The 9,357-nt window shown below is 50.4% G+C and overlaps 1 pseudogene; it reads right to left on the reverse strand.

The window, feature by feature from the left end:
* Positions 1 to 7,532: 7,532 nt before the first annotated feature.
* LOC142260793 (U2 spliceosomal RNA) lies at positions 7,533 to 7,739 on the reverse strand (annotated as a pseudogene).
* Positions 7,740 to 9,357: the final 1,618 nt, after the last annotated feature.

The raw sequence follows: 9,357 nt of genomic DNA on the forward strand, positions 1-9,357 counted from the left end.
CTTCCTGACAATGGACACTTAATGTTTTGAGGCCCTCATGCACGTCTCTATCCAGGGACAACGTGGAGCCTCCCAATTTTTGGCTGCCCTGCCAAAGGGCTATACTATAATACACCCACTTCCTGACAATGGACACTTAATGTTTTGAGGCCCTCATGCACGTCTCTATCCAGGGACAACGTGGAGCCTCCCAATTTTTGGCTGCCCTGCCAAAGGGCTATACTACAAAAGACCCACTTCCTTCCAATGGGCACTTCAGGTTTACAGGCCCTCATGCACGTCTCTATCCAGGGACAACGTGGAGCCTCCCAATTTTTGGCTGCCCTGCCTAAGGGCTATACTATAATACACCCACTTCCTGACAATGGACACTTAATGTTTTGAGGCCCTCATGCATGTCTCTATCCAGGGACAACGTGGAGCCTCCCAATTATTGGCTGCCCTGCCAAAGGGCTATACTACAAAAGACCCACTTCCTTCCAATGGGCACTTCAGGTTTACAGGCCCTCATGCACGTCTCTATCCAGGGACAACGTGGAGCCTCCCAATTTTTGGCTGCCCTGCCAAAGGGCTATACTACAAAAGACCCACTTCCTTCCAATGGGCACTTCAGGTTTACAGGCCCTCATGCACGTCTCTATCCAGGGACAACGTGGAGCCTCCCAATTTTTGGCTGCCCTGCCTAAGGGCTATACTATAATACACCCACTTCCTGACACTGGACACTTAATGTTTTGAGGCCCTCATGCACGTCTCTATCCAGGGACAACGTGGAGCCTCCCAATTTTTGGCTGCCCTGCCTAAGGGCTATACTACAATAGACCCACTTCCTTACAATGGGCACTTCAGGTTTACAGGCCATCATGCACGTCTGTATGCAGGGGCATTGGTGAACCTCACAATTTTGGACTGCCCTGGCAAAGGAAAATACTACAAAGACTCAGTTCCTCAAAATGGGCACATTAGACTCAGAGGCCTTTATGTACGTCTCTTCTCAGGGACATCGGAGTGCCACACAATGTTTTACGTAAAATCTTTCATGTATTGATCTCAAAAAGTAACATACATTAGCTCTATCTCACTATTGGGTATGTGCCCTTAACATTTCCGCTATGAAAAATCATTTTGGTGTCATTTTGGAAGGTTTTCTGGTGAGTCCGTAAAAATGGCGTAAAACGCGGACAAAATTATTCACAGCTGTGACTTTTGAGTGATAAATGCTTCAAGGGGTCTTCCCCATGCTGTCGCCATGTCATTTGAGCACTCTTCGGAGACTTTTGTGCCATTTTTAGGGTTTCTACATGCTGCCGGTGGTCATTTCACAAAAATACTCGGGTCTCCCATAGGATAACATTGGGCTCGGTGCTCGGGCCGAGTACACGAGTATCTTGGGAGGCTCGGCCCGAGCTTCGAGCACCCGAGCTTTTTAGTACTCGCTCATCACTACTAATAAACTTAAAAAATAAAAATAAATTGAATAAAAATCATGAATGTTGTGTTATAACAGGAAATTCGGTGTAAGAATGAATATCCGGGATGAGAGTTCAGCGAATGAGTTATAGAAATTGTTACAAAAAGGAGTGTGTACGGTTTATGCGTAAATTTTCAGAATGCGTACATGAAAATTATATGTATGTGAGAATGTCCCCCATGCTTTGTAAAAAGTTATTTATGAAAATGTAAATAAAATATATAAAAATGCCTAATTATTTATAATTTATGAGAAAGATATATATGTATGGAAGAATGTTATAAGGTGTCCAAGAACCATAAAGAAAAAGGGTGCATATATAATGTTAGAGGTCTAGAGTTCCACCAGGCTATATCACCCCTAAAGAAATAGAAAGAAGACCTTACTACCTGTGTACCCCAAAAAAAGCTATATTTCTTAGCCAGGATTATGGTGGAGATATGCACAAGTGAAATAAGAATATAAAGTAATACAATAAGATTATAAAACCAATATGTGTGCATTCATGCACCACCCGGTACGCTACCCTTGCCAAATTGCTCACTCTAGATCCCCACACGATCCATGAAGCCGTTCCCCCGGTCACACCGCCTGCTGCCGGTTCCCACTCATCCCTGGGGGAGTTAGGCGAGTGGTATCGAGAGCTACATGTCGGCACTGATGATACCCCCATACACCACAAGGAAGGGGTATACCGGGTGGTACAGGAGTATGAGCGGGTTTTTAGCAAGCACCCTCTAGATTTTGGGCAGATTAAAGGGGTTCAACACCACATCCCTACCGGTACACACTCCCCTATTAAAGAGAGATACAGGCCTATTCCCCCTGCGCACTACCAATGCGCCAAAGACATGTTGAGGAACATGAAGGAGGCAGTGGTTATTAGGGACAGCTGTAGTCCCTGGGCCGCTCCGTTGGTGCTGGTTAAGAAGAAGGATGGCACCATGCGGATGTGTGTGGATTACCGGAAGATTAACCAGATAACGCATAAGGATGCTTACCCTCTGCCCCGCATCAAAGAGTCCCTGGCCTCGCTGAGAACCGCTAACTACTTCTCCACCCTTGACCTCACCAGCGGGTACTGGCAGGTGGCCGTGGCACCGGAAGACCGAGAGAAGACTGCCTATGGGACCGTTTTGCTGTACTTGGATGATGTGATTGTGTACTCACAGACGTATGAAGCCCACCTGGAGCACCTAGCCGAGGTGTTCGCGTCCCTTGCCAAGTATGGGATGAAGTTGAAGCCCTCAAAGTGTCATCTGCTGAAACCCAGAGTGCAGTACCTAGGACATGTGGTTGGTGCGGAAGGTGTCGCCCCCAACCCCGAGAAGATCACCGCCATCCAAGACTGGCCGAGACCGACCACAGTGAGGGAAGTGAGGCAGTTTCTGGGCCTGGTGGGATATTACCGTCGCTTCATTAAGGGGTACACAAAGATGGCTGTCCCCATGCAAGACCTCCTCGTAGGACAGACCAAGGGTGGTAGATCCCTAGTAGCCCCATTGGTGTGGGAAGAAAAGCATGAGGAATCCTTCCGCCAGCTGAGAACAGCCCTGACCGGAGAGGAAATCCTAGCGTACCCTGACTACAGCCGCCCATTCATCCTCTACACCGACGCCAGCAATGTGGGCTTGGGGGCTGTTCTATCCCAGGTCCAAGACAGAAGGGAAAAGGTAATAGCTTATGCTAGCCGAAAACTCCGACCGACTGAGAGGAACCCTGAGAACTACATCTCCTTCAAGCTTGAGCTCTTGGCACTGGTGTGGGCTATCACCGAGCGGTTCCGCCATTACCTGGCAGCAGCCAAGTTCACCGCGTACACAGACAATAACCTGCTGACCCATCTAGATACGGCCAAGCTGGGCGCGTTGGAGCAGCGATGGGTGACCAGGTTAGCCAACTACGATTTCACCATCAAGTACCGGGCCGGCCGTACCAACGTCAATGCCAATGCACTCTCCCGGATGCCCCACCTGTCGGAAGAGGGGCCAGAGGATGATGACCTCGAAGAGATCGAGTTGCCTGCATTTCACCGGCCATTCACTGAGAAGGTGCACGTCTACCAACAACGGGTGAACCTGGATCCGCTGCCCCGACAGGACTGGCAGGAAGCTCAGGACCAGGCACCTGCTGTCCGCCTGGTCAAGACTCTAGTGGAACAGGGTTCTGCTGGGATAGACCCTGCTGCCCCTGCCGAAGCCCAACGTCTGTGGCAAGAACGGACCCGGCTATACCTACACCAGGGGAAGTTGTATCGCGAGCTGATTAATCCAAAGACTCACGAGAAGATCCGCCAGCTGGTGATTCCCCAGGCTAACGTGCCCACCGTCCTGCAAGCATACCATGATGGTGCAGTGCACTTCGGGTGGAAGAAGCTAGAGATGTTGTTAAGAGAGCGGTTCTATTGGAGTGGAATGCGGGAATCTGTGGAGGCCTGGTGCCGAGAATGTGGCCCTTGCGCATTGAGAAGGAAGGACGAGGCCAGCCAGAAGGCACCCCTACACCCGATCATTACACACCAACCGCTGGAGCTGGTTGCCCTTGACCATGTAAAGCTCACCCCCAGCCGAAGTGGGTACACCTACGCTCTGACCATCGTAGACCACTACTCGAGGTTCCTGGTGGTTGTCCCAGTTAAGGACTTAACCGGCCGCACCGCTGCTAAGGCTTTCCAGGCTTATTTCTGTTGACCGCATTGGTACCCGGAGAGGGTGCTTACCGACCAGGGTCCGGCCTTTGAAGCAGAGGTATTCCAGGAATTCTGCCAGTTGTACGGCTGCAAGAAAATCCGGACCACGCCTTACCACGCCCAAACCAATGGCATTTGTGAAAAGATGAACCACTTGGTCCTGGGCCTCCTCAAGACGTTACCACTGGAAGAGCGGAACCTGTGGCTGGAGAAGCTACCTGACCTGGTCGATATGTACAACAACATCCCTTCCAGCTCTACGAAATTCACTCCAGCATACCTGATGAGAGCTCGTCCCGGCCGGCTACCAGTGGATCTGGAAATGGGCTTGGAAGCTTCAGAAGCACTCCTGTCGACAGCTGAATGGGACACTCGGCGGAGGACACAGTACCGACAGGTCCAGGAGTATGTTGAAAAGAACTTGTGCCAGAGTCGGGGACAACAGGAGCAGTGCTTCAACAAGAAGGCGCCTGCCGGTTCCTTCCAACCTGGGGATGTAGTGCTGAAGCGGAAAAGAAGGGCCCACAAGCTGGATGATCAATGGGAAAAAACCCCGTATGTAGTCCAGCCCACAGGATGGGAGAATGGGAAGGCCTACCAGATCAGCCGTGACCAGGGGGGGACTTTGGCCACGGTTTCCCGAGACCACCTGAAGAAGTGCCCACCAGCATTGAGAGTAGCGGATGAGGCTCCAGTTCCCAGTCCAGTGGAGAAGGAAAAAGAGGTAATCCACACCATGATGGGTGATTTTCCAGCAGACTGGCCTACACAGAACGGTGCGGTGATCCTTCCAGTGATACTGTTCCCACAACCCGTGGATGAAGAAATGATGGAAACGGTTAACCGCGAGCCAGTGCCCAGGGATGTACCTGTACCCAGCTCCCCTACGCCTCCGCCTGCCCCACATGATAGCAGGGAGGAGGAACTGACTGTTCCCTCTGCCCCACTGCCTGTCACCACTGACACCGGACCCCGAAGGTCCACTCGCCCCAACCTAGGTAGACCCCCACTTAGGTACAGGGAAACTACTCTTTAAAAGGGGGGGCTTTATGTGTTGAGTGTACCAGTTTGAAAGTTTTAAATGATAAGTAAAGATGATCAACCAAAGAAGTTTACCTGATTGAACCGTGATTAAACCGGCCGTTGCCGGCAACTGTTGTCCCCGTAGGGACTGTGCAACCATTGCGTAAGGAACTGCTTACGGACAAGCCCGAGAACTTGCAGGGCAACCACAAACTTAGTGCAATGTAAATAAAAATGTTTGTTGGCTTGACACCGTTACCGCCTCCGGAGAGGCTGATTTGGGAGGATGGGCCTGGAGGAAAGGGATGGCCTAGGCCCGCCACTACCGTAACCGGTGGCGATCCTCCGGGGGTTCAGGGGTCCCCTTGGACGTGGGCCCCCTGAAAGAGACAGAACCCGCTCGGGCAACTTGGTGCTGGACTGGGGTCAAGGGGTGCTGCCCGCTTCTTAGGGGCAGCATCAGGGCCAGGTTGTTTGGGTGGGAGAAGAGCGGAAGCTGTACCGTTGTAAAATGTTTATGATGCTTTTACATGTTTTACCGTTTTATTCTTTTTCAGTTGTGAAAATAAAACCGCTGATGGACGGGCAGCCCGCGGACGGTCTGCATTTTACTATAGGGGAATGTGGCGCCCTGGACAAGCCAGGTCGTCACAGGTACTACACCAACACACTCTACACTCCGGCTAGGCACACCGAAGCTAAACACAAATCCTAGTTGCCTTCCTCCAGGGGCTGATGTCCACACCAGGGGGTGGGCCAGGCGGTTGATCCCACCCACCGAGGAGTTCACAGTCCTGGAGGCGGGAAAAGGAGTCAGATTAGAGATCAGTTTTGGAGTTAGAGAAGTGAAGAGGAAAGGAGACTGACCGTGTCCGGGTGTGTGGCCCGGGCACTCAGCAAGGTTGGCAGATGGTGGTGACCTTCTGCAGGAGAGGCTGATTGGAGTGAACCGTACGGACCGGGGATGGGCGGTGGCCCGCCGGTACCAGATCGGGGAGTGAAGAGAAGCCAGCACCATCCGGCAGGGCCTACGGACCCCGACCAGGCTAGGAGTCGCCGTAAAACCGGTCAAATCCGTTAGCGACAGGAACCTCCAGGGTTTCCCAGCAGTCAAGACCCGATTGAAGGCAACAGCTCACACCGTAGAGGGAAGCACAGTCACCGCCAAGGCTACAGTTCCCAGGGCCAGAGCCTGCGGGCAAAAGGGGCTCCCTCAGCATCCATCCAAGCTGGGGAGCGGGTTACCGGTGGGAAGCCCGCTAGATTTTGGGGGAATAAAAGGGGTCCAACACCACATCCCCACAGGTGCACACCCACCCATCAAAGAGAGCTATAAGCCAATACCACCTTCACATTGCCAGTGTACCAAGGACATGTTGAGCAACATGAAGGCGGCTGGGGTTATCCGTGACAGTTGTAGCCTTTGGGCAGCTCTGTTGATCCTGTTAAAAAAGAAGGACGGCACCACTCCCCGTATAGAGGAATCGCTAGCTGCATTGAGAACTGCAAATTATTTTTCTACCCTTGATCTCACTAGTCACTATTGGCAAGTGTCCGTTGCTGAGGCAGACCGGGAGAAGACCGCCTTCGCCACCCCTATGGGTCTCTGCGAGTTCAAAAGCATGCCCTTCGAGCTGTGCAATGCGCCAGGAACCTTCCAGAGGCTGATGGAATGCTGCTTGGGACAAGATTTTAGGGTGTATAAAAAGGGAGATTAGATCCCGTGATCCCAACGTATTGTTACACCTCTATAAATCACTTGTAAGGCTACATCTGGAATATGGGAACCAGTTTTGGGCTCCACATTTTAATAAGGACATTCAGAAGTTAGAGTCAGTTAAAAGGTGGGCAACTAGACTACTACAAGGAATGGAAGGCCTCCCATATGATGACAAGTTGAAAAAGTTATTAAGTGATTATTGGCTGCAATGGGGCTTTCTGGCTGGTGCCAGCCTCTCTTCTTAGCACACAGGAACCACAATCCCTACAGCATGCTTCAATGGATTCTCTCATCCCAGCCCAGTAAAACTACATATTTTACACAGTCATAAGCAGTTAAAAGGGATCTATTCTATTCAATTGCAAATGATCTAGATAAGACTGAGAATAAGATACTGCACGGGACATAGCAGAGTTGGTCAAGTTGAGTGGAGATGAGTTTGCTATTTGGCACAGCTTTTTGCATCAATAAAGCAAGTAAAAGGTGTGAAAGATAAAAAAAAGGGTGAAAGTGTGAAAAGTGAATTGGCCAAATTGAGGTGCATATAAAGTTTTTGCTTTCTTTCAATTCACTAATGGGGCTCATTTGAATCAGGTGAATTGAGTTCTGCTTTTGGAAACTGGGTTAAGAAGGGGTGCACCGGTCCTGGAGGTACTGCAATACCAGGTCAATGCGTGCAGTGGACAGAGCAAGATTTTTTCCATCTCCTTGTTCTAAAAATCCATTTAATATATGGTCCCCAGAGAGGGGACGTATCAGATATTAAACTGATAAGAACAGATTTAATTTTTTTTTTTTTCTGTTTATCAGTAGGACTTCAAAATAACAAAGGTGATCGCCTCCCGTTGCCTGGGAACCGTCCAGGCACAAGAGGGCTATGTGTCACCAGAAGGCGCACACACTTCCTCAAGGCCGGCAGACGTGCAATCCCAGGCACCTTCCAGTACCGACCAAGGTAGCGTCCTCCGAAACTACACTTGATCTTAGCCAAAAGGCCGAGAAGCTATAACCCGAATTGGTTACGGCCTTGAGTGGCACCCTGGCCTATACCGGACACATCTTAGGGAGAGGGAGACAAACCCACGCCTACAGAAGACATTTTGTCACCCAAGCCAACCCTTGAAAAGGCTGTTTTGCAGAGCAAAAACAAGAAGAATGGTGCTTTTTGCAGCCGCCGCCCACTGCAATGAATCTGAATAACTCCTCCTTTTGGACACAAGCACCTCCCCTCCCCCTTGCAGTCTTTCCAATTCATGATACAAAAAGACGGACGGACAGGACAGGACAGGACAGGCTGCCTGACTTTCCGTCACTGCCACCCTTTGCCATCCTTGCCCGTAGAAAGCCCTTTCATCATCCCCAAACCCTAATCTTTTCCCTTCCCTTCCCAGATGCGTCTCACTCCCTTTCATTAGGAAGTGAGCGCAGCCTTTTCTCCGTTCTGCACATGCGCGACGTTAAACACAAATGCGCAGGCGTGCGTTCCATTACCCTCACTGCATTCCACTCCCATACAGGAAGTGGGCGCAGCTATTACTACGGTCGCACATAAAAGAACCCACGGCCACCACTGCACATAGCTGACTCCACCACAGGACACCCACTTCTACACCAACGCAGGTAAGACAGGATCGGCACCTCTATGCTCCCGTTACAATCAGGCTCAGTCACCATGTGATAACGCTCTCAACTCTTTAGTTGCAGGCTCCCCTTGCATCACCTCCACTGGCTGTGCTGCCATTTCCTCTCCCACCTGGAAGGTATACTTTATTCCACTATTTTCCTGTTTCTCTCTTCCCCCTTTTCCCATAACCTACTTTTATCTGCATTTGTGGGGTATCTATATGCTATTTACATCATAGTTTTATTCATTAATAAGGAAGGGAAGAGTGCCCATGAGAGTGTTGAACTGCGGAGAGCAAGAGATTAAGCTGCTCCGATTTGCCACCATTGATAAGCTGTTCTCAGTAGATACACATGCTATCCAAACAGCAGCATCCACCATTGCTTCAGCCCACCCATTCAGTGACAGCTCACCAAGTCAGCCAGAGGAGTGGTGTAAGGAATTACACGTAGGCACTGACTCCACACCTTCACATCACAAGAAGGGGGTCTACAGGCTAGTGCAAGAATACGAGCAAGTCTTCAGCAAACATCCGCTAGACTTTTGAAGAATAAAAGGGGTCAAACACTACATCCCCACAAGTGCACACCCACCCATCAAAGAGAGATATAAGCCAAAACTACCTGCACATTACCAGTGTACCAAGGACATGTTGAGCAACATGAAGGAGGCTGGGGTTATCCGTGACAGTTGTAGCCTCTGGGCAGCTCCGTTGGTCCTGTTAAAGAAGAAGGACAGCACCACTCCCCTGTATTGAGGAATAGCTAGCTGCATTGAGAACTGCAAATTATTTTTCTACCCTTGATCTCACTAGTCGCTATTGGCAAGTG

Source organism: Anomaloglossus baeobatrachus, unplaced genomic scaffold (assembly GCF_048569485.1).
Source record: "Anomaloglossus baeobatrachus isolate aAnoBae1 unplaced genomic scaffold, aAnoBae1.hap1 Scaffold_187, whole genome shotgun sequence".
NCBI lineage: Eukaryota > Metazoa > Chordata > Amphibia > Anura > Aromobatidae > Anomaloglossus > Anomaloglossus baeobatrachus.